Raw genomic sequence first — 24,076 nt, forward strand, 5'->3', positions numbered from 1 at the left:
GACGCAGGGGCGGCTCGGAGCAGCCTGGGAGATGTAGTCCTCGGACCGTCCCCGCTAGAGGCTGCACAGCCCGCTGGGACCCCCCGCCGCCGCGCCCGCCGCCGCCGGGCCGGCGCCCTCCCGTTTCCTTCCTCCAGGGGGAAAAAAATGTCCTTCGGGCCGCTGTCCGGGAAGCGGCAGCATGTGGCGCTCCGCTGTCAGTAGCAACAAGGTCAGCGCCCCCTCTCCGCGTCTTGCCCCCTCAGCTCTCGCGCTCAGGTGGGACAGAGCCAGGTGAGGGGAGGTGGCTTGGAGGGCCAGTTTCTGGGTCGGGTCCAGCACGCCCGGCCGCGGGGGCGGGAGGTCGGGAGCTCGGATCAGCCTCGGCCGCGTCAGAGCCCATCTTCGGGTTGGGACCGGGTGACTTAGTGCGGGGCTGCTCCGGAGGGGCGGGCGGGTGGGTAACGCGACCGTTCTCACCGGTGTGCGTGAGTGCACGCGCGCGCGCGTGTGTGCCTGTGTGTGCGTGAGTGTGAGTGCGTGTGTGTGTGTGCGTGCTTGTGTGTGAGTGAGACCAGAGGACCGGGGGTGGGGGCTGGGGCCGGCGAGAGGACCACTCTGCCTCTCCTGGAACCTTCTTCCGAGGTGCTGTCTGTCGCCGCTTGCCGGCAGCCCCCAGAAGGAACGCGCTGGTGAATAAACAGCCCTTGCTTGCTCAGCTGTGAGTTGTCAGGGATGTTTGTTTGTTTCTGCAGCTGGTCACCGTTAACCATTTCTAGCTTCCTTGACACTTCTAAGCAGGTGGATCCGGGCGAGGGATCAAAAAAGGGAGAAGTCACAAATCATCCCTCTGTTTTCTCTGACGCCCGGAGGGATAGCCTTGAGGGAGGAAAGAGCGGTTGTTGACTTAAACAAATGCGTAATCTGGACGACCTGTGGCGTTATTTAGTGCTCTGATTGGTGGGATGTTTGGTAATTTTCCATTACCTATGCTTACATTTTGCTACAAATATCAGGCCTGTAAATGCCAGACTTGGGAAACCGAGACAGAAGGATTACCTGGAATTTGAAGCTGCCTGGTCTGTACAATGAATTCCAGGGGCTATCTATGGTCTTTAACAAACAAACAGACCCCCCCGCAATCCTATAATCCCAGCCCTGGAGAGGTGGAGGCTGGAGGAGCAGGAGTTCAAGGTCACCCTCTACAACTAGTGAGGTCAAGTCTGTTTAAAAAGAACAAACAAAACCCCTGCATGTGAATGCCTGGCAGATCTGGGAGGTTCTTCACAACTTCAAAACCAGTCTGGATGACAGAGAGAGACCCTATCTTAAAACAATAGCCATCAAAACCACCTTTTTTGTTTTAGTTTTTCTTTGGCAAGGACTATATCTGCAGCACAAGTACGACTCGACTCCTGCCTAGACCTCCCTATTTTGGAGTTATAGTCATGACCCACCACGCCCAGGTCCAATGTGTGTTTTCAAAATTTTCACTTAATGTAGAATTTTACAATCAGTTCTTATCTGTATAAATCGGCTTTTGCTCTCTAAATATATTTGTACTACTGTGTACATGGCTGGGATAAATAAAATAAAGCATAAATTTATTTGGCCTCCAACTTCTGAAATATGCATTTTTATTGTTTATTTATTCTGAGACATGGTCTCACCATGCAGCCCGGGCTAGCCTGGAATTCATTATGTAGATTAAACTGACCTTGAAACTCACAGAAATTTGCCTGCCCCTGTCTCTTGGGATTGAAGGCTGTCCCAACTCACAAGGCTATTTTTTGTAACACTTTTTGTGTGGATGCATGTCCGTGTACAGAGGCTTGAGGTCAACTTTGGGTGGCTTCCTCTGTTCTCCTTATTCTTTTGAGACCCAGTCTCATTGAACCCAGCCTAAACTAGCTGGCCAGTGAGCTCCAGGGATCTGCCTACCCTGTGTCATCAACTTTGTGTCTCATCACACATTCCCCCACCCCACCTTCCTGATTACACCACAGGCACACCTGGCTTTTATGTGGGTTTTCATGAAATATTTTAGGATATTATAACTAGTATCTCTTCTCACGAGAAGAGAAATAGGCCTACCCTTGGAAGGAAAATGAGTAGTTTAATCAGGGTATCTAGTATTTAACTTTTTAGAAAATTTTGCTTCATGTACTATATGTAAGCTTATGTCTATTGTGTTTCTCTTTTAAGCTTTTAACTGTGTTGGATATAGATTAACACAAAATTCATTTAGTTTTGTGTAGAGGGAGGCTTTTCCTTGCTAGCCGCTTTGGTTTTTCACCACCAGTTGCCTGGGCTCTGCCGTGTTGTAGTCCCCAAATAACACACAAGACGCTGTATTAATTATGAAGCTGTTGGCCTTGCTTGTTTCTTACTGGCTAGCTCTGACTTAAGTATTTATCCCATAATTGCTAATCTAAGTATTTTCTCTTACCGGACAAGTTTCCGGGCTTCTTATCCCTATGGCGGTTACATCTTGACTCCCTGTGTTTCTCCTACCCAGAGTCCTCTTGGACTCCTAGTCCCACCTATCTTGCTTCCCTATTGGCCAACAGTGCTTTATTGACATATACACAGGATTTCCTCCATCAGTTTTGTGATTTATACTAAAGAGAATTCACAATTCTTCTTAGAATTTTTTGTTGTTGTTTTGGGTCTTATAGACTGGTCTGGCCTTGAACATAAGCCAAGGGGTAATCTTGATCCTGGTTTTCCTGCATCTCCCAAAAGCTAGATCACACAGGGCAATGGTGGTGCACGTCTTTAATCCCAGCACTTGGGAGGCAGAGGCAGGTGGAAAGTGAGTTCGAGGCCAGCCTGGTCTACAAGAGCTAGTTCCAGGACAGCTTCCAAGCCACAGAGAAACTCTGTCTCAGGGGAAAAAACCAACAACAACAAAAAAGAAAAGAAAAGAAAACAACCAAAAACCAAAAGCTAGATCACCAGCTACCATAACCAGCTTTTCTCTTGTTGGTTTCTTTTCTTCTTTTTAATTAAAAAATTGATTATTTTTAATGTGGATGAGCATTTGCTTGAATATTTGTGCACTACATGCATGAAGTGCACACAGAGGCTACAAAAGGGCATCAAATCTGCCACTGGTGTCACAGATAGTTATAAGCTACCGTGTGGGTGATGGGAGTTAAACCTGGGTCCTCCAGATGAGTAGCTAGTTTTGTAAACAGCTGAGCCATTTCTTCAATTCTCTTGGTTTGCCACGCCCTCTCCTTTCAAAATGGCATCTTGGTATGTAGGCCTGGCTGACTTCTAACTAACCATGTAGGGCAGGTTGGTTTTCATCTTGCTAAAACTCTCTTTCTTTGGGGATTAAAGGTGTGGTTCACCATGCCTTTTTTTTTTTAAGATTGTTTTTCACTCTGTAGTCTAGGCTGCTCCCCATAGCCCACAATATCTTTTAACTGGTGGTAATCCTCTTGACACAGACTCCCAAGTGCTAAGATCTACAGGGATGACCCATCATACCCTGCTTTATAATTTGTATTTTACCCTAAATTGGAAATATGGATAGTTATATTGATAACAAATCCCATTTACATTAGCCTTACTATTTCAAAACTGCATTTTATGTTTATAAATACGTATTTTATTAATTAAATTTATACATTTATTTTGCATCCCTACCAATTTCCCCTCCCTCTTCTCCCATTCCCTCCTGCCTTATATTTTTAGGGAAAGTCAATTTTATGTCTGTTTCAAAAACCCTTACTAGTAGAGAACAAATCCTGTTTTGGGGACTGTAGGTGTATACCAGTAATGAGGCATTTGTTTAGCATGCCCAAGGGCCTGGACTTTGCTCCTTAGCAACACAGAGAGAGAGAAGAGGAATGACACCGTTGTGAAAGACAGGAGCGCTTCGCTCCGTAGACACTAGTACATTTCACTAACCCTGTTCAATCCTCTGAGCCCACACGGTAGAAGGAGAGAACTAATTGCTGCAAGTTCTTCTCTCGCTTCCACTCTTGAACTGTGGTACACGTGCAACCCCTCTGCCCAATTAATAAATGTCTTATAAAAAGAAAAAGTATCACTCATTTGTGGACGAATGGATAAAGCTGAATATTGTGGCTCACACTTGTAATCACAGCATTTAGGAAGCCGAGGCAGGAGGATTGTTCCAGGTCAACCTGAGTTACATATTTAGTTAGTGACCAGCCTGAGCTACAGAGTGAAACCCAAAACTCAAAAATCCCCAAATCAAAAAAGAGAGTGATAGATAAATAAACTGAAATTAAAGAAAAAAGTAAAAGTTTCATTTTATGTTAATATAGGTCAAAAATCATGATTAATACAATTTATAAAAATAAAGTTTCACATTTGAAAAAGGTAACACATATAGCCTGGATTTCAGTATTGTCTGTCAACTTTGTTTTCTATGGCTCTTGCATTTTCCAGTAAGACTCAAGATATCTGGAAATACAATTTACTCTTTGGTTTTGAAGGATTCATATTTTGTTTGAAACTTGAGCTAGGAACAGTAGCACACTCCTGTGATCTCAGCACTTGGGAGACTGAAATGAGAGAATTATCAAAGTCTTCTTGGCTGCATAATGAGTATAGGACCAGACTAATCAGGCCTACACTGTAAGACCCTGTCTCCGAAATCTACAGGGTTGACACAGGTAGGATGCTTGCCTGGCATAAACTAAACAATATAGTTGATCCTTAATATCACTTAAAAACATATTATACACATTTGTCATCCCAGTACTCCTCTCAGTAGATAAACAGGAGGGTCAGAAGTTCAAGACCTGGCTGGTGTGAGAATCTGTCTCCAAAAATGTTTAGAAACTAGTCTGAGCACATGCTGAACCTGACTACCTCAGTTGGATCCCTGGGACCAACTGATCTCTTTCACCTTGTCCTCTGACCACCACAAGCACTGTCACATGTACGCTGGCCCACCACCAGAAAAACAACATACATGTATTTCATACATAGTTAAATTTGTGGTGAATGGTAACCAGTCAAGGAAGTAACCAGCATGACTGTAGACATTGTTTTTTTGACATGTTGCTATAGTTCTATTAGAAATTAATTTGTGGCCGGGCGTTGGTGGCGCACGCCTTTAATCCCAGCACTCGGGAGGCAGAGGCAGGTGGATCACTGTGAGTTCGAGACCAGCCTGGTCTACTGAGCGAGTTCCAGGACAGCTTCCAAAGCCACAGGGAAACCCTGTCTCGAAAAACCAAAAAAAAAAAAATTAATTTGTGGCTGGGCAGTAGCGGCACACACCTTGAATCTCAGCACTTAGAGGAGGAGGCAGAATCAGGTGGATCTCTGTGAGTTCCAGGACAGCCTGGTCCATAGAGTTAGTTCCATGACAGCCAGGGCTGTAACACAGAGAAACCCTGTCCCACAAAACAAAAACTTGGTTATAAACTATTCTAAATATATTCAGAAATTTAATGTATGATTTAATATTCTTCTATTGCGCTTGTTTTGAACTGTCTGTCAAAAGGGAACTGTCTATCAAAAGGGGTAATGGCCGTGTTTTAGAGAAATAGTATAACACATTAAGGTGCCCTCCAAATAACTGTCAATTGATTGCTAAGTTTGGTGGTAAAGTGGGCCAAGCCCTCATGTTAGTCTATGGCAAGTTTTTTGTTAATTCCTTCAGCATATGTGCCCAGAGAATTCATAACGTAAATGGGTACTATAATAGCAAATTAAACTGTGATTGCCTTTTAGGAGGCCTGAAAATGTTTATGCTTAGCAAATGAAAAGGTACTCACACATTAAATGCCATGCCACTTGAATAGCATAGAAATACAAAGGAACTCACAAGTTTGTAGAAGACTCATGTGGGCTGCCATGTTAAAGAGAATGCCATGAGATGAGATTTGGCTCTACCTTATGTAAATCAAAAGGCAGAGAGTGTCTTGTGTCTGGATTTGGAGGAAAGATGTAAAGGTTGTTAACCTCTGTAACTCAAGTTGTAGATCTGTTACATAACTGGAAAATATGTCTGACGATATATGAAATTTAAAAAAAGGCCTTGAATTAATTTAGCAGTGGGACTACAAGGAGAAGGAAAACCAAGTGCAATCTCCCTTTGTGAAGTTTACTGATTGGTGGGAAAATCATAATAAATGTTAACTTGGAATTGTGCACTTACAAGGAATTATAACTAAGGATTTGACAAGGAGGCCAGGGCAAGCTTTTCTGAGGATCTGTCTAGAATACTGATGCCTGAAGTAGACCAGCATTAGCTAGAAAAGAGAACTCAGGCTGAAGAACAATGCAGGAAAGGGCTATGCAAAATAAAAGACATAGAAACAAAGAGAGATGTTAGTGTGACTTTGATCCCCAAAGGCCGAGTGACTGGTAATGAAGAGCTGCATAGGCCAGCGTTAGGAGCTTTTCACTTAGGAGAGATGGAAACTCACGTGGAGCAGGGGAGGCCTGACATGAGAAAGATACCCCGTTGTGTAGGAAATCAGGTGAGTTTATACATAGAGTTTCGTCCTGGAAATTCTGGTCAGTGTGTCCTAACTAGCTGTCCTGAACTACTGCCTCTTTTTACACAGGGTCTTATGTAGGGCAAGCTAGTCTTGACTGATCTCTTGCCTCAGCCTGGCAACTGTAAGTGCTAACTTGCCTGATTTGCTCTCCTAACTCACCTCTCTTCTCTTCTCTTCTCTTCTCTTCTCTTCTCTTCTCTTCTCTTCTCTTCTCTTCTCTACTCTTCTCTTCTCTTCTCCTCTCCTTTCTCTTTTCTTTTCTTCCCTTTTTTTTTTTTTTTTGTTTTGTGAGACAGGGTTTTGCTATGTAGCTAGAGTTGTCCTAGAACTCACTTTCAGCCAGACATGGTGGTATGTGCCTTTAATGTCATCGCTGAAGGAGGGAAGGAGGGAAGGAGGGAAGGGAGGTGTCTTAGAGTTACTGTTGCTGTAATGAAACACCATGACCAAAGCAACTGGGAGAGAAAAGGGTTTATTTCACTCACAGTTCCATACAACAGTTCATCATCAAAAGCAGTGAGGACAGGAACTCACGCAGGGCAGGAACCTGGAGGCAGGAGCTGATGAAGAGGCTGTGGAGGGTTCTGTGTACTGAGTTGTCCTCATGGCTTGCTTAGCCTACTGTCTTATAGATCCAGGACTATCAGTCCAGGAATGGCACCACCCACCATGGGCTGGGCTCTCCTCCATCAATCATTAAGAAAATGCCTTACAGCTGGATCTTATGGAGGTATTTCCTTAATTGAGACTCCCTCCTCTTTGATGACTCCAGTTTGAGTCAATTTGACATCAAATTAGCCAGTACAGAATGAAAAGAATTACAGGGTAGCATATAATGTTTTCCCCTTCTGTACCTTCACCCTGCAATATCCATTTTATTTAGCTATTGTGATTTTTTTTTTCCTCTGTGTAATAGTCTTGGCTGTCCTGGAATTCACTTTGTAGACCAGGCTGGTCTTGAACTCACTGAGATCTGCCTGCCTCTGCCTCCTGAGTGCTGGAATTAAAGGCGTGTGCTGCCGCCACCACCCTGTTTATTGTGGTATTTTTAGACAGACTGGCCTTGAACTCTCAGTGGTCCTCTGGCCTCAGTCTCCTTTGTGTTTGGGTTATAGGCTGGAGTGTCAATTTTATGAGAAAACATATACAGAAAATAAGTTTCCTTTTAAAACAGTTATTTGTTTCATAGAGCCACTCGAAATGTGGTCCTGTAGACCCTAGAGTTTCCCCAGACCTTTTCCAGAGAATGTGTGAAGTCAAGGCTATTTTCATAATAGTAGGAAAACATTATTTGCATTTTCCACTGCATTAACGTTTACACCAGTGGCATAAGCAACTGCAGATTAAAATTCCTTGCATATTAGCATTGGTCAAAGCATTGAACCCACACAGCGCTAATGATCATGTATCTTCCACAGTGGGTATGCACTAAACATTAGAATCAAAGTTTCCTTTACCATTCAAATTAAGCAGATTTGCTGGACTGTGGCGGCACACATATTTAATCCCAGCACTCGGGAGGCAGAGGCAGATGGATCTCTGTGAGTTTGAGGCCAGCCTGGTCTACAGAGCGAGTGTCAGGGCAGCCAGGACTACACAGACTAACACAGTGTTAGTCTTTTCACTTAAATATTCATAGTTCAGCCGGGCGTTGGTGGCACACGCCTTTAATCCCAGCACTCGGGAGGCAGAGGCAGGCGGATCTCTGTGAGTTCGAGGCCAGCCTGGTCTACAAAGTGAGTTCCAGGACAGACTCCAAAGCTACAGAGAAACCCTGTCTCGAAAAACCAAAAAAAAAAAAATTCATAGTTCTAGTTTCTGTATGATGGAATGGGTGTGATGCATTCTATCACTCAGGAGGCCAAACCAGGATGGTTGCTAGTTCTAGATCAACCTAGGATACATAACAGCACTCTGTTTAAAAAATACAAAACAAAAGCAAAAACAACAAAAGATACCATTTAGGTGAGAACTCAAGGCTATGAGTGATGCAATAGCTCTTGATATAGGAACATAACTGTTCATTTCCTTCTAATTCACCAAAGTCTATAGTTACTATAGTCATATACATCTAGTCTCTGAAAATGTTTTACAAGCTTCAATATAAAAGTAACAACAATAGCAAGTTCTTTGTACCATGCTTGTCTACCAGTACATATACAGTGTTAGTTGGTTTCAGTGTCCCCATGTTAATATAAATGTATAACTGCATTCATTATGCTCATTTGAGGAGATCTATATGAATGTACTTTATTAATCTTCTATTGATGAGCTTTTTCTATTTTCAAAATTCTACTATGGTTTTCTAATTCTATGCTGAGATTTAGACAATGATAATAAAATAGTGAACCATTAAAAAATGCTTCCGGGAACATTTTAGTTAAGAATCATCTAGATGGGGCTGGAGAGATGGCTCAGTGGTTAAGAGCACTTGGCTGCTCTTCCAGAGGTCCTGAGTTCAATTCCCAACAACCACATGGTGGCTCTCTGTAATGAGATCTAGTGCCCTCTTCTGTTGTGCAGGGGTACATGCATAATAAATAAATAAATCTTAAATCAAAAAGAATAAAAATAAAAAAATCAACAATAAACACAAATAGTCCAAAATAGACAAAATATATGAACAGACTTTTCTCTCATGATAGCAAGCAAATAAAAAGATGCTTATTATTTTTCATTAGCCTGTATATCATATGGATTAACGTGTTTTTTTCTTTCATCTGGAATCCTTAGAACCCTTAGGATCCAGGATTAGTTCATTTGTTCTGGTGCTTGAGCCAGTGAGCTCTCTTCTCAGCACCTAGGCTTTGTTTTACTGTCTACATTTGCTTGTGTTTTAGTTTCTGCCCTCCTGGGAAGTTCTTGACTGTGAGTTTGTGGCTCCTGGAATTTACTTTGGAGGTTTGCTATTTCCCTCTGTTAATCTTACACCCTCACAGACAATCAGAGTGGCCCTGTTTACAAAGGCAGCTAAATTTACTGCTGGAAGAGTTAAAGATGCCAGTGAACCTGAGATTGGAGGTGCCATGGAGAAGTAAAAATAGATTATAAAAGGGAGAAGATTGAATTTAGAAGAACATAGACTGCAGCTACATGCTACCCAGAATTCAAATAATTTGGACATCATTTGCTGAAAAATTAGAAAAATCAAGCAACATTCTGGGATTTATTTTGGTTTTTCGAGACAGGTTTTCTCTGTGTAGCTTTGTAGACCAAGCTGACCTCAAACTCACAGAGATCCACCTGCCTCTGCCTCCCAAGTGCTGGGACTAGAGGCGTGCGCCACCACCGCCGGGCTATTTTGGGAATGTTTTTAAAGCAAGCATTAGACGTTATGTGTGGGCTGGCGAGACGGCTCTCTGTACTTGCCACCAAGCCTGACAGCCCGAGTTCCATTCCCAGAGCTTACACTGTGCAAGCAGAGGACTGAGTCCTGCACTACCTTCTGACCTCCACTTGTGAACCTCGATGACAAAGTCGTAAATAATTATTCAGTGTGTTCTCTGGAAACCAAATAAAATCTACTAATTTGTTATTTTCAGTCCCAGTTTGCAATTGAGAGGGAGAAAACAGGAGCCCATAATTAGGAGTAGGAGGGCTTGTCTGTCTGTCTCCCTCTCTAGTTTTCTGTATATGGGAGTTTTGCCTGCATGTGTGTCTGTGCACTATCTGTGCAGTGCTTTAGAAGGCCAGAAGAGGGCATTGAATCCTAGAGTTAGGCACCAAGTGGGTACTGGGAACCCAACCTAGGTCCTCTGCAAGAGAGGTAAATGCTCCAAATTGCTGAGCCATCTCTCCAGCCATGAAGAGTTCATCTTTAACCTGCCAGGTGTATCTACTACAGAGATAAAACAAGGATGTATCTTCTTGAAACCTTTAATCAACACTGTGCCGTCAATTGCCAATTATGTGGGAGGGCCCACAGCCCACTGTGGGTAGTGCCACCCTGACATGTGGGCATGCGTTGTATAAGAAAGCAAGTTAAGCAAGCCATAGAGAGCAAGCCAGTAAGCAGCACTCTTCTGTGGTCTTTGCTTCAGTTCCTGTTTCCAGGAATTGGTTGTATTTGAATTCGTGCCTTGACATCTCTTGAATGATGGATCATAACATGTAAAGTGAAATACTTTCCTCCCCGAGTTGCTTCTGATCATGGTGTTTATGACAGTGACAGAAGCACCCTAGGACAGAAATTGGTGCTGAGACAGACCTGATTGCATTATTTTTTTGGGAGGACTGAGGAAGAATTTGAAGCTTTGGACTAGAAATGGCCATTGAATTCTCAAAACTTAATGAGCTGTTATGGGAGCTTGGAAGATAGGGATGTTGAGAGAGGTGCAGATAATGGGTGAAGGTTTCAGAGCAAAGCAAGCCAGTGAGCAGCTTTCCTCCATGGTTCCTGTGTCTCCTCTCCTTTGAGCTCTTTCCCTGACTTCCCTTAATGAGGACTGTGACTAGGATGTGGAAGTCAAATAAACCCTTTCCTCCCCAAGTTGCCTTTGGTCAGTATTTTATCACAGCAGCAGACAAGCAGACTAATACAGCATCCATATTGGAAAGGAAGAAGAAAAGATAATTTATTTGATGATGAAATTCCAAGGAGGTGACTCTCCTTTGAGTATGTCTTACTTCCTGCTGCCCTCTGTTAGGGGAAGCATGTGCCCCTGCTGTGGGGTGTGTCTTTCTTTCTGGGAACCCCACTCTCTCTTAGCCTTTGTGTTTAAACTGTGTATTAAAGCATCTTTAGCCGGGCGGTGGTGGCGCACGCCTTTAATCCCAGCACTCGGGAGGCAGAGGCAGGCGGATCTCTGTGAGTTCGAGGCTAGGCTGGACCGACAGCTTCCAAAATAATACACAAAATAATACAGAGAAACCCTGTCTCGTAAAACCAAAGCAAACCAAACAAACAAACAAACAAAAAAAACATCTTTAGTGAGGCCTGGCATGGTGGTACTCAGGAAACAGAGGCAGGTATTTTTCTGTGAGTTCAAGGCTGGCCTGATAGATAGATAGACAGATAGATAGGTAGGTAGGTAGGTAGGTAGGTAGGTAGGTAGGTAGGTAGATAGATAGATAGATAGATAGATATTAGGACCCTGTCTCAAAACAAAACACCATGAAAATCACTTTAATGATAAAAATTCCAAGAAATCACACAAAACAAATGTTAGAACCAAAATACAGTTTAAACAAGGTTATAGGATATAAGAGCAATGTGGAAGACATATTGTATTTCTGTACATTAACAGTGTCTGATCTGGGAATAAAGCAAGAAAAGGTAATTTCATTTATAAAAACATCAAAAGGATCAAAATAGGTCTGGGGATATAGCTCAATTGGTAAAATACTTTCCTAACACTTGCAGTTTCCTGGTTCAGTCCCCAGCACCATATAAACTTGGTGTGGTAGTGAATGCTGTAATCCAAGCATTGTGGAGTTGAGGCTGGAAGAAGTTCAAAGTTAGCCTCAGCTACATAGTACATTCAAGGTTAGGTTGGGCTGCCTGAGATCCTGTCTCAGAAAAACAACGTTGGGCTGGCAAGATGGCTCAGTGGGTAGAAGCACTAGCTACAAGGGCTGATGAATTTAATCCCTGGACCCTATGGTGGAAGGAGAGAACCAAGTTGTTTGTTTTGTTTGTTTGTTTTTTTGGATTTTTGTATTGCTTTTGAGGTTGTCCTGGAACTCACTCTGTAAACCAGGCTGGCCTTGAACTCACAGAGATCCACCTGCCTCTGCCTCCCTAGTGCTGGGATTAAAGGCGTGTGCCACCAACACCCTGCTTTTTTTGTTTTTTGTTTTTTCCAATTTTTTTGTTTTGATTTTTTTGAGACAGGGTTTCTCAGTAGCTGTGGAGCCTGTCCTGGAACTTGCTCTGTAGACCAGGCTGAACTCACAGAGATCCACCTGCCCGTATCTCCCAAGTGCTGGGATTAAAGGTGTGCACCAGTGAGAACCAATTTTTTAAAAGTTATCCTTTACCTCCATGTGTGCACCATTGATCCATACTCATACACTTACATGCCAAATGTACATACAATGAGAATGATAAAAGTAAAACACAAAGGAATTGATTTAACAAAAGAAGCAAATAACATCTGAAAACTAAGAAATTAAAGATCCAGTAATTGGAAATCTGCTTAATATTTTAAAGCTAGTGATACTCCCTAAACTGATCTATAATTCAGAGCCATGACTGTCCAGATTTCATCTTGTAGAAAGTGACAAATTGATCCTAAATGTCTCATAGAAATTTATTGATCTAGAAGAGCCAAAGGGCTCCTGTAAAAGAAGAACCAGGGCTGACAGTGATGACTCAGCAGGTAAATGTACTTGTCGTTAATTCTTACTACCTGAGTTTGGCCCCCAGAACCTACTTCTCAGAGGTCTCTGTCACACATATATCCTTGCATTCTTGTGTCCTCAATTGCAAAAATAAATAAATGTAAAAAATAAATTAAAAAGGAAGAACCAAGTTAGAGAATTCACATTCCTAACTTAAGAAACACTTTTATTTCTCTATCGTGGTGCTTGGGATCGAACCCAGGGCTAAGTACACATTAGGCAACATCCTACTGCTGAGCTGCATCCCCAACCTTACACTTACTGGTCTCATTGTTTGTTTAAGATGGAATTCCTGTTTACCATGCTGGCGGGGCACTCTCCTCTCCTTATTTATTTTCTTTAATTTGGCTTCCAACTCTGTGTAGCCAAGGAGGACTTTAAATTATTGTCTCCACCTTGAGTGCTGATACTTTAGCCAGTTTATTTGATTATGGGTATTGAAGCCAGAGCTCTGTGCATGCTAGGCACTCTATGAACTGAGCTACATCCCAGCCCATATTTCCTATTTTTATTTTATAACTTAGAAAATGTATTATAGCTTATTTACTCTCTCTCTCTCTCCCTCCCTCCCTCTCTCTCTCTCTCTCTCTCTCTCTCTCTCTCTCTCTCTCTCTCTCTCTCTCTCTCTCTCTCTCTGTGCTGTGTGTGTGTGTGTGTGTGTGTGTGTGAGTATGTTTGTGGTTGGATGGGGGTGGGGTGCAACCCGTACAGAGGTCAGAGGACAAGTTTTAAAAGTTGGTTCTCTCCTTTGGTGATGAGGTTCCTAGAGATCCTGAACTCAGGTTATTAACCTTGACAGCAATTGCCTTTACCTGCTGAGCCATCTTAGTGGCACCCATTTCCTAATTTTAAAACTCACTAAAATGCTACATTAATCAAGGTAGTGTGGTAGCAGTTGGGTGGTGGTGGCGCATACCTTTATCCCAGTACATGGGAGGCAGAGGCAGGTGGATCTCTTGAGTTCGAGGCCAGCCTGGTCTACAGAGCAAGTTCCAAGACAGACTCCAAAGCTACAGAGAAACACTGTTTCAAAAAAAAAAAGTGTGGTATAAAGTAGACATTTAGATTAGTGGGCCAGGAAGTCTATAAATAAGTTCTGACTTCATGATGGTCAGTTTATTTACAACAAGGGCTCCAAAATAATGTAATAGGGGAATGTATGTTTTTCCATCACAGCTGGATAGCCATATGCAAACCTCACACTATGAACAAAAGTTAACTAAGCCCAAATGTAAGAGCTGAAACTATAACATTCTTAGAAGAAAGCATAAGCATAAATGCTCAGGACCTGAGATTAGACTGTTTTCTTACCTGTGACAACAGCACCAGTGACAGAAGGAAGGACAAATTGGACTTGACCAAAATTAACAGCTCTTATGCCGGAAAGGAGGTATTTCAGTCCGATATTTTTGTGGCTAGGAGGAATGCCTGAGAGAATGTAGATGTGGTGATCCAGGACTGTAATCCCAGCACTTGGGACATTGAGGCAAGAGGATCAAGTATTCAGCTATGGATCATCACACCTAGTCTTTGTAGTGGTTCATTGTTTTAAAAATTTATTTTATTTTGTGTACATGTCTACAAGTATGTGCCTAGTACACACAGAGGTCAGAAGAGCATTGGATCCCCTTGAACTGGAGTTACAGATGGTTGTGAGTCACCATGGTACTGGGAATCAAACCTTGGGTCCTCTGCAAGAGCTGTTCACTGCTGGGCTAGCTCTGTAGCCCCTGTTTTTTTTTTAAAGAGTACTTTGATAGTTATACTTTATTAACTCAACATTTCCAGTAATAGTAATTGTAACAACGCCTTACTATATACATATAATGTGTAAGAAACAATGTATATTCTCATAGTTTACTCCTTAGAGCTGTAATTGAGGAGACCAGGCTTCTAAAACCCTAAACAGATTTTTAAGGTTAGATACAACAGAGTAACCTTACCACTTGATCTTCAGTGTGAATAACTTTGAGAGTGAATAAAAGTGTCATTTACTATGCCAGTTTAACAATACAAATAAACTCTGCTGGAAAAGTCAGTGGATAGTTAGCCTGTCAGTAACTAACAAAGGGCGTCTGGTTCTCCTGGCTCTGTTCCTTGTACCACAATGTGTCATGGATTATAGTTATTTCTTCCCATTGTTAAAAATCCATTAGGAGATTACAACTCCACACATAACACATATCAAAAAAATTTCATAAAGCCAACACTACTATGGGTTAGGTCACAGGTTAATCCCAGCACAATAATTAATTGTAGGTGATTTTGATACTCTACTTTCTCCAATGGACATGTCTTCCAGACAAAACAAAACAGAAACAAAAAACTCCAAAACAGAACAAAACCCCAGAAATATCAGATTGAAATGGCACTGTAGACCCAAAGCCCTGCCAGATGTCCACAGCGTGTCCCAACGCAGCGTCACTTCTGCCCAGTCTTCCATAGGTCTCTTTCAAGTGGACGTGTCATGTTATTTTGACGCTCTCAGGCTTTGAAGAGGTAGATCCTGCCTGGTGGAAGTAGTTCACAGGGGGCAAATGGTCCAGTGAGGATGATTCCTGCCCCTACTTCTGGTTGTAGTCTCTGCTTCTCGTTGACTACTATGTGAGGCATTTCTGCCACAGGCATGCCATGAACTCTGCCATGCCTTCCCTGCCACAACTGACTAAAACTGATGAAAATATGAGCCAAGTAAATCTTTCCTCCACAAAGTGGTTTCCTTCAGGTTATTTTGGTCACAATGATGCCGAAGTAACTAACATAGAAAATTGGCCAGTCAATAACGGTGACTAACCCTGACCACATGGTTCATAAGCCTTTGGGATTGTTTGTTTTTGAACAGTTTGATGATTCAGACTAGAGAAGCCCTAGAATGATGTAAGAGCTTAATAGGCCCCTAGTTATTTTCTATCTCTATCTTCTGAGAGTGCTTTAGACAGTGGAATCTCAAAGCTATGGAGATAAGTTTTGTAAATCCAATAAAGGCAACAAGGCCCTTTGGGAGAAATGTTGAGTCCTAACTGCAGCAGGAAAAGTACCTGAGCCTGGAAAATCCAGTACCAAAGGGAAGTTGTTCAAGCTGGTTGTGTTTGACATACATCCACAAGCCCCAAATCTAGGGAGGATATGATGCTAAGGACAGCTTGAGCTATATAGTGAGTTTAAGACCATGGATGCACAGGAAAGAGAAGTATTTAAAAAAAGAGATGGGGCTAGGCTGGTAAGATGTGTCAGAGTTGCCAAGCCTGACAACTGTGTTCCGTCCTCGGGAACCATGATGAAAAAGGAGAGGCCCTAGTCACCCAAATTTGTTCTTTGACTTTAACATGCATGCCCAGGCATGTTAGTGCCCATCTCTACAGAAAATAATAAACATGTTTAATACAATTTTTAAAGCAAGTATGGTGGCACTTATCTATAACCTTAGCACTGGAATAGTAGAGACAGGAGGACCAGTAATTCAAGGACCATCCCAATTATTATTATTATTATTATTATTATTATTATTATTATTATTTATTTATTTTCAAGACAGGGTTTCTCTGTGTGGGTTTGGAGCCAATCCTGGTACTCGATCTGTAGACCATGCTGGCCTCCAACTCACAGAGAGTAATAAAGTAAATAAAGTAAATAAAGGCATGTGCCACCAACACCCAGCCGATATTAGTGTTAAGTAGGAATAAGACATAGAATCTATTCTCAGTATAGAATTCCTAGGTGGCTGAGCTGCCTCTCAGGATTAATTTTGGATTGCATATGTTACCCTTTACCATTTTAGTTTGTTAAAAGTGCTTTCATACATACATAATTTTTGATATTTACATACAGTAGTTAAAATTGTCCCCATTTTATTCCAGAGGAAGCTAACTAAGAAACTAAGAATGTGGACTTTATACGCATATTGCCTACGTATAAGTCCCAGATTTATAATCTGGGGCTGACCTGGTTGCATAGGCTGGTTATCAAAGCCATTTGGGAAGCTGAGGCAAGAGGACCACAAGTTCAAGGTCCAACCTGGTCTACAGAGTGAGTTCAAGGCCAACCTAAGCTGGCCTCAAATTGCTGGGCTAAAGTACTCTTCCTGTATCAGTCTTTTAGTACTGGGAATACAGGGCACACAGCTGCTCCTAGACATTTCTGTTGTGAGGGAGGGCAGTTGACGGGGCAGTAAAGGTGCTGACTGTGGCCTGAATACTTATTACTGTTATTACTTAGGACCAGGCAAGTGGAAGTGGGAATAACTATGCTTAGACACCAAATGTAGATATTCTTTATTCATTTATTTTTGAGACAGGGTCTCATTTAGCTCAAACTTGTCTCAAACTCACTATGTAGCCAACGCTGGCCATAAATTCCTGATCCTTCTCTGTCAGCTTCCTAAGTGCTGGTATTCCAGGCATGTGCCACTATGCCTGGTGACAACTAAATTTGATAAGCCCATGCCCTGTCCACATGTCACCTCTTACAATATTAAATTGATCCCCTGCTATTGTGATGATATCACTTTCTGTTAGCATTTTGGCAGGTAGTTTATTTTTCCTGGAAGTGGTAGCAGAGGCAGTTGCTGTTTCTCAGATTCCCCATGAAAATATCAGTCATAGAGTCCAGTGTGGTGGCATATCCCTGCAATCCTAGCACTCAGGAGACTGAGTGAATTTGAGGTTTGTGAATTTGACGCTAGTTTGGGTCACAGAGGGTAATACAGTCTCAAACAACAAAAAAAGTGAAAAAACATCTCTGGATTTTGGCTTATGGGGTTAAAGCAAGACCCTAAGGAAGCCAGTGTTCAATAATAGAAGATAAAGACAGCCTACATTAAATTGAGGTAGGTAGATCTCTGTGAGTTAGTTCAAGGCTGGTCTGTATATTGAGACCCAATCTCAAAACAACAACAACAAAAAATTCACAGGTGAGTTAAGAGAATTGAATTATTGTCTCTTCTTGGATCTGTCCCCTTCTATAAATTGGAGATTAAACCCAGGGTCTCTCAACACACTAGGCACACTAGGGAAATGCTCTATTACCGAGCTATACCCCAGCCCCAGATGTACAGTGTAGGAACTGTGTTTTATAGTATTTCTGAGCTTAAACTTGACTTTCCCATGGTGGGGAGTCATGTAGTCATACATCCCAGTTATGGATTACCCCTCGAGGATGTAGCTTTACAATAAGGTTCATGCCCTTGGTGAGAAGAGTAAGAGGCTGGATTTCAGTCTGTACAGCTCACTTTCTGGTGCTCAGTGGTGTATCTACAACCTGTGAAAGAGAAGGGGAGGGCTCCATACTGTTGATTTACTACACAAGCTGTTAGCTTCAAGTCAGTTAGTACAAGGGAAGGAATTTGGTACAGCCCAATTCCCTGTGTGAGAAAGGTACTGATTCTATAGATACGCTACTTGGCTTCTAATGAGAGGATCCAAGGGCTACCTGGACAGACAGACACACCGAACTTGTCCTTGTGACAATTCCTATGACTAATCAGATTGCATAGAACCTGCTAATTGCTGACTGCTAATGCCGAGATTGTAGCAAAGAAGTTTCCTTCTTTACCTCTAGTCTGGACTAGCATTTCCTTTCAATCTATTAAGACAATCAGTTTTCTTTTTACTTTTAGATAGGGTCTCATGTGGCCCAGGTTGGCCTTGAGCTCACTAGAACTGAAGATGACAACTTAGTAGAGCTGAAGATGACCTTGAACTCCAGATCCTCCTGCCTCACTCAGTTGCTGGGATTATCAGGATGTGCTATTGCACTGGGCTTTGATGAGTCATCTTCTGGAAGACAGTTATGCTTATTTTAGGACACCCAGAGAGAGACTCTCTAGTCCATGGGTAGCATTTGGCTAAAGCTTCTCTTTGGTTTTCGGGTAAAGGGCACACATACAGAAGTTGCTCAACCACCATTTGCCTTCTTTCCACACCTTTGAAGTACAAGCTGTTTCTGTGACTGTGTGGATTTGGGAGAAAAGGACCTGTTTGTATGAGTCACTAGACAAAAGACAGGGCTGGCATCAATCTGAAATGAGGTCCTTGCTTTGCCAGTAGTATGTGAGTGTGAGTAGGGAAATCACCTTCGTTTTCTCTTTTACTTCTGCTGTTAAAGATAGTAACAGTATTTACCTCAAAGGTTATTGCATGGGTCAAATGGAATGAATTAAAACAGATGTAGTGCTGTACTCCTGCAATCCCAGCCTTCAGAGGGCTGAGGCAGGAGGATGAGGAGATCAAGCCTAGCTTGACTACACAGGAAATCCCAGGCCATCTAAACTACATAGTGAAACCTTGTCTCAAAAATAAAGTAAAAAACAAGAAAACAAATTTTGTTTCTCCCAATCCTTCTGTAACAATCCTTTAAGAGTGAAAATTTAGATGCTGATGTAACTTCACATTTTTATAAATTTTATTTTTTACATTTGTGTGTGTGTGTGTGTGTGTGTGTGTGTGTGTGTGTGTGTGTGTGTGTGTGTGTCAGAGGACAACTTCTGGAAGTTGGTTCTCTCCTTCTATCAAGTGAGTTCTAGGGTTTGAATTTAGGTCATCAATCTAGGTAGCAAGTGCCTTTACCTGCTAAGTCATCTCCTGGCTCCACAATTTAAAACAATAAAACAAATGGTACTGGAAATCAAACTCAGGACCTTGATCATGCTAGGGGAGTGCTCTATCATTAAACTGTACCCTTATCCTCCTCACCAAACTTTAATGAATAAACTGCATGTAAAGATACCTTGAGCTTTTTTTCTTTAAGCCTCAAAATGAATACAAAGGGTTCATACTTAGGGGTAGAGCACTTACTGAGCTTGTATAAGACCCTTGACTCAAGCTCCAGTATGGCATAAGAAAACAGTTTAAAAGTAAAGATGAGGACCGGGTGGATGGCTCAGTTGGTAAAGTAGTTACTGTTCAAGTGTGAGGGCTTGGAGTTCAAATCCCTAGAACTCACATAAAAGCCTGGTTATGTTTTCTGGTTTGCATTTGTAATCCCAGTGCTCCTAGTGTACAATAAGAGCTGGAGACAGCATTCCCCCAAAGTTTGTGGGAGCTAATCAGGTATACATAGTGGCAAATGGAGAGATCCTTCCTTGAACAGGGTCAGAAATAAGGAACCTGGGTTGGCCTCTGACCTCAGCATACCATGGCATGTACAGCTGCATTCACACATGAACACCTCTACACACACAACACACACACACACACACACACACACACACACACCATGGCTGGAGAGGTATCCCAGTGGTTATAGCACTGACTTTGAGTCCCCAGAACTCACATTGTGGTTCACAACAGTATGTAAGTACAGAAGTCTGTAACTGCAGTTCTAGGGGAGCCAATGCCCTCTTCTGGCCTCTGAGGGTACACAGGCATACATACAGGCAAAAATCTATAAACATAAAATAATAAATAGAAAAATTAAAACAAGAAAGAAAGACCTGGTAGTACACAACTAAATCCCAACATTGGGGGGGGGGAGGAGCAGAAGCAGGTGGATCTCTGTAAATTCAAAGCTAGTCTGATCTAAAGTAGTGAGTTTCAGGCCAGCCAGGGCTACCTAGTGAGAAGCTGTGTGTGTGTGTGTGTGTATGATAAAAGTGACTTAATCTTATTTGGCATGTCATAAGAAAACTTTCTATACTTTTTTGTTAATATCAGATCAAGGACTACATTATTCTTTGTTCTATATACTATTCATTCACTATCTTTATATTTCATCTCATTTATTTTATTTTTATTTTTGAGTAGTAGGTTTTTTTTGAGACAGCATTTCTCTGTATTGTTTTGGAGGCTGTCCTGGAACTCGCTCTGTAGACCAGGCTGGCTTGAACTCATAGAGATCTGCCTGCCTCTGCCTCCTGAGTGCTGGGATTAAAGGTGTGGGCCACCAACGCCTGGCTTAAAGTAGTAGGTTTTATTATGGAATTTTCATACATGTGTGTGGTTATACTTTGCTCCAACTTGCCTCTCCCTTCGATCATATTTTGTTTATTTTGAAATTGGGCCTTATGCATTCCTGGTGGCCTTGAACTCATAGTTGAGGTTGTCCTTTGAACTTCTTTTTGCCTCCCCTCTACTTCAGGTATGTGCCACCATACCTGGATCATTTTCATTTTTCAGAAGTTCTCTCTGGTAGAAGTCTGAAGTGACAACATTTCTTCAGGAATTTGTTAACACATCGAAACCTTAATACTCTGCCTCTTGAATGATTAATTTCTTCTTTAGAAATATGTTTCAAGGAACAATAGATTTGGCAAATAAAAAAATCTAGAAGTAAATATCCTACAACAGGAGAAAGGGTAGATTAATTATATTAGACATTACATTATGCTCATTAAACATAATAGGGTTTGTTTTGTTTTGTTTTTTGAGACAGGTTTCTCTGTATAACAGCCTGGCTATCCTGGAACTAGCTCTGTAGACCAAGCTGGCCTTGAACTCACAGAGATTCGACTGCCTCTGCCTCCCAAGTACTGGGATTAAAGGCCTGCACCACTACCGCCTGGCTCTAAACATAGTCGTTTTGAAATACCTGTAATGGTAAGAGTTTGTCTTCAGCCTTTATGAGGCAAAACATACTTTGTTCTTTGATTGGTCAACAAACTCTTGTCCAACACCTCCATAGTGCCAGGTTACAGTGGCTGCTTTACCCGGAACAGACATGTAAACAAAAAATGAAGAGTACTGTCCTCAGAGTTATACCCTTGCTCCAGGGAATGGGGCAATTTTGCCCACATGGTCAGTGAACAGAACACAGAACAGATGTGAGTAGAAGCAGATTATCAAAAGGTAGATAGGTATTCCAGGCTAAAGGTAGGCACAAAGTGATCGAGCTGCCAAGGTTGGCATGCCTGGGAAGAAAAGTACGAGAATATATCTTATTCTTTCAGCAAGAGGGTAGAGTGTCATTGAAGGTTATACCATGGGAAACCCATATGTAAAAGATGGTTCAAGATTTAGGTATGGAAGCCACATACTATATGAGAGACATATATTACTATAGAGAGTTAAGGGACAGGATTATATTGACTGAAAATGAAGAGGAAAGGATACAGCAGGAATTTAGGAGGTAGAATGAACAAGTTTTAGTGACCAATTAGACTCAGTGAGAAAGAAGAGGAAGGACAGAATCCTGTCTATATTCTTTTGTTTTGTTTTGTTTTGTTTTTTTGAGACAGGGTTTCTCAGTGTAGCTTTGGAGCCTGTCCTGGAACTCACTCTGTAGACAGGCTGGCCTCAAACTCACAGAAATCCACCTTCCTCTACCTCCCATAGTGCTGGGATTAAAGGCGTGAGCCACCAAGGCCTGTCCCTGTTAGATCTTAACTCTGAGGGATGAGACTGAGGTCGGTGCCATTAAACAGGACAGACCGATCAGCTCCCTTCTATAGCTGGCTCCAGGCAGGCATTTCCTCAGACATACCATACCCAGACGAAACCTAAACAAAAACTTGTTTGCTTTTTAGTAGTAGAGTGAAAACCCACATGATGGAAGAGTATATACAAAGTCAATATCTTATCTACCACTGTGATATTCCAGCCAAAGGCTTATTACCAGAACACATAAAGTATTATACAAACCAAGGGTAGACACCGGGAAGAGAGGGGGCCAAGAGACAAAACTATATAAGATACTCTGCCTCACTAAGAGAGAAGCAATACAGATGACTTAGAAAAGTGGCTATTTTGCCACCACTTTATACAGTACCCTCCAGGTTTCCTCAATTCTACATCCTTTCTTAGGCAATGTTATATCCTCAGTGCTTGCCATGATCCATTTCCAGATCAAATGTTTTTGCTGAACTTTATGACTTATGTTTACCTAACAATTTCTCTGAGGGTCCCTCACCATCCATCCCTCTTGCTTCAACCTGGGATTGTAAGCAAGGCCAGTAGGTCCAGTGGCAAACATATTCTTTTTTTCCCTCCCAGACAAGGTTTCTCTGTGTAACAGCCCAGTCTTGGAACTCCCTCTGTAGACCAAGTTCACCTCCAGCTCAGAGATCTGCCTGCCTCCTGCATGTTGGGATTAAAGATGTACACTATCACTACCCAGCTAAACATATTTTTAATTAGTTCAGTTTGTTATTTTCATTTATGGTTAGTGTTTTGTTGTTTATTTTAAGGAATTGATGGGACTCGAGGTATAGCTCAGTGGTCAGAATATGTGCTTAATATGTGGGGGTCATGGATTTAATCCTCAGTATTCAAACAAGTAATCTGTTGTTTAACTTTATGCTGTGAAGATACTCCTCTAGAGTATTCCCCTTTGGTACTGGGGAATCCATCCCAGGGCCTTGCATGTATGAGGTAAACACTATACCACTGAAAATACACTGTCAATTCTGGATGTGTTTCTAAACTTTAATACCTAAAAATTAGTATATATTCATTGTACAAAACACTGGGCTTTATTGTACCATTTTAATATACATATATCATGTACTTTGACTACTTACATACCCTTTCTTGTTTCTTTTGTTCTCTGGCCACTTTATTTCCTGGGTGGTCCCCTTCACATTGGGGTCATATTTTTTGTTTTTGTTTAATTTTCTCTTGTTTTTTGAGACAGGGTCTCATGTAGCCCAAGCTGTCCAGGAACTTAATATGTAGCTAAGGATGGCCTTGAACATCTGATCCTCTTTTTCTTTCTTTTTTAAACATTGCCTCCACCTGCTAGTTGTTGGGGATTATAGGCTTGTGACTGACTATGGTAGGCACCTGGTGTAACTGTCCTTCTAAACAAAGTATAGTTTATACTAGAATCTTGGCTGCTTTAGGTTTAAAAAAAAGATATCTTGGGCTAGGTGGTGGTGGTGGTGGTTGGTGGTTGTGCACGCCTTTAATCCCAGTACTTGGGAGGCAAAGAATGGTGGATCTATGTGAGTTTGAGGACTTAATATTTGGAAGGCAGCTGTGTTCACCCCTATACTGCCAGTGCTGTTGCTAGATACTTGAGAAGCTAAGGCAGGAGGGTTACTTGAGCCCATAAATTTGAGACTAACCTGAACAACATAATGAGACATCTCAAAAGAAAGAAAGATTAAGTGTACATATGGAAAACCTACATGCTATCTGTGTTTATACATAGTATCATAGACGTGGTAATAACGAAAGAGAAAGTAAGCACAAAAAAGGTGTACATGAGCTGGGTGTGGTGACTCGTGCCTGGGAGGCAGAGGCAGGAGGATTTAAGTTCAAGGACAGCCTGGGCTCCAGACATCCTATCTAAAAAAAAAATGCATTTGACTATTTTGGTTAAACACA

The 24,076-nt window shown here is 41.9% G+C and overlaps 1 protein-coding gene across 6 annotated transcripts in view; it reads left to right on the plus strand.

Annotated features, from left to right (window-relative positions):
* The first annotated feature begins 10 nt into the window (after positions 1-10).
* The window catches only part of Cpeb3 (cytoplasmic polyadenylation element binding protein 3), a 179,166-nt gene continuing 155,100 nt past the window's right edge, over positions 11-24,076 (plus strand). For 2 of the 6 annotated variants that reach the window (XM_005063652.4, XM_040745039.1), the window contains exon 1: positions 11-273. The gene's annotated coding sequence lies outside the window, so the exon portion shown is untranslated. The remainder of the gene's footprint in view (positions 274-24,076) is intronic. The other 4 variants (XM_040745037.1, XM_040745048.1, XM_040745024.1 and 1 more) reach the window with 3 other exon arrangements.

Source organism: Mesocricetus auratus, unplaced genomic scaffold (genome assembly GCF_017639785.1).
Source record: "Mesocricetus auratus isolate SY011 unplaced genomic scaffold, BCM_Maur_2.0 Super-Scaffold_4256, whole genome shotgun sequence".
NCBI classification, from domain to species: Eukaryota; Metazoa; Chordata; class Mammalia; order Rodentia; family Cricetidae; genus Mesocricetus; species Mesocricetus auratus.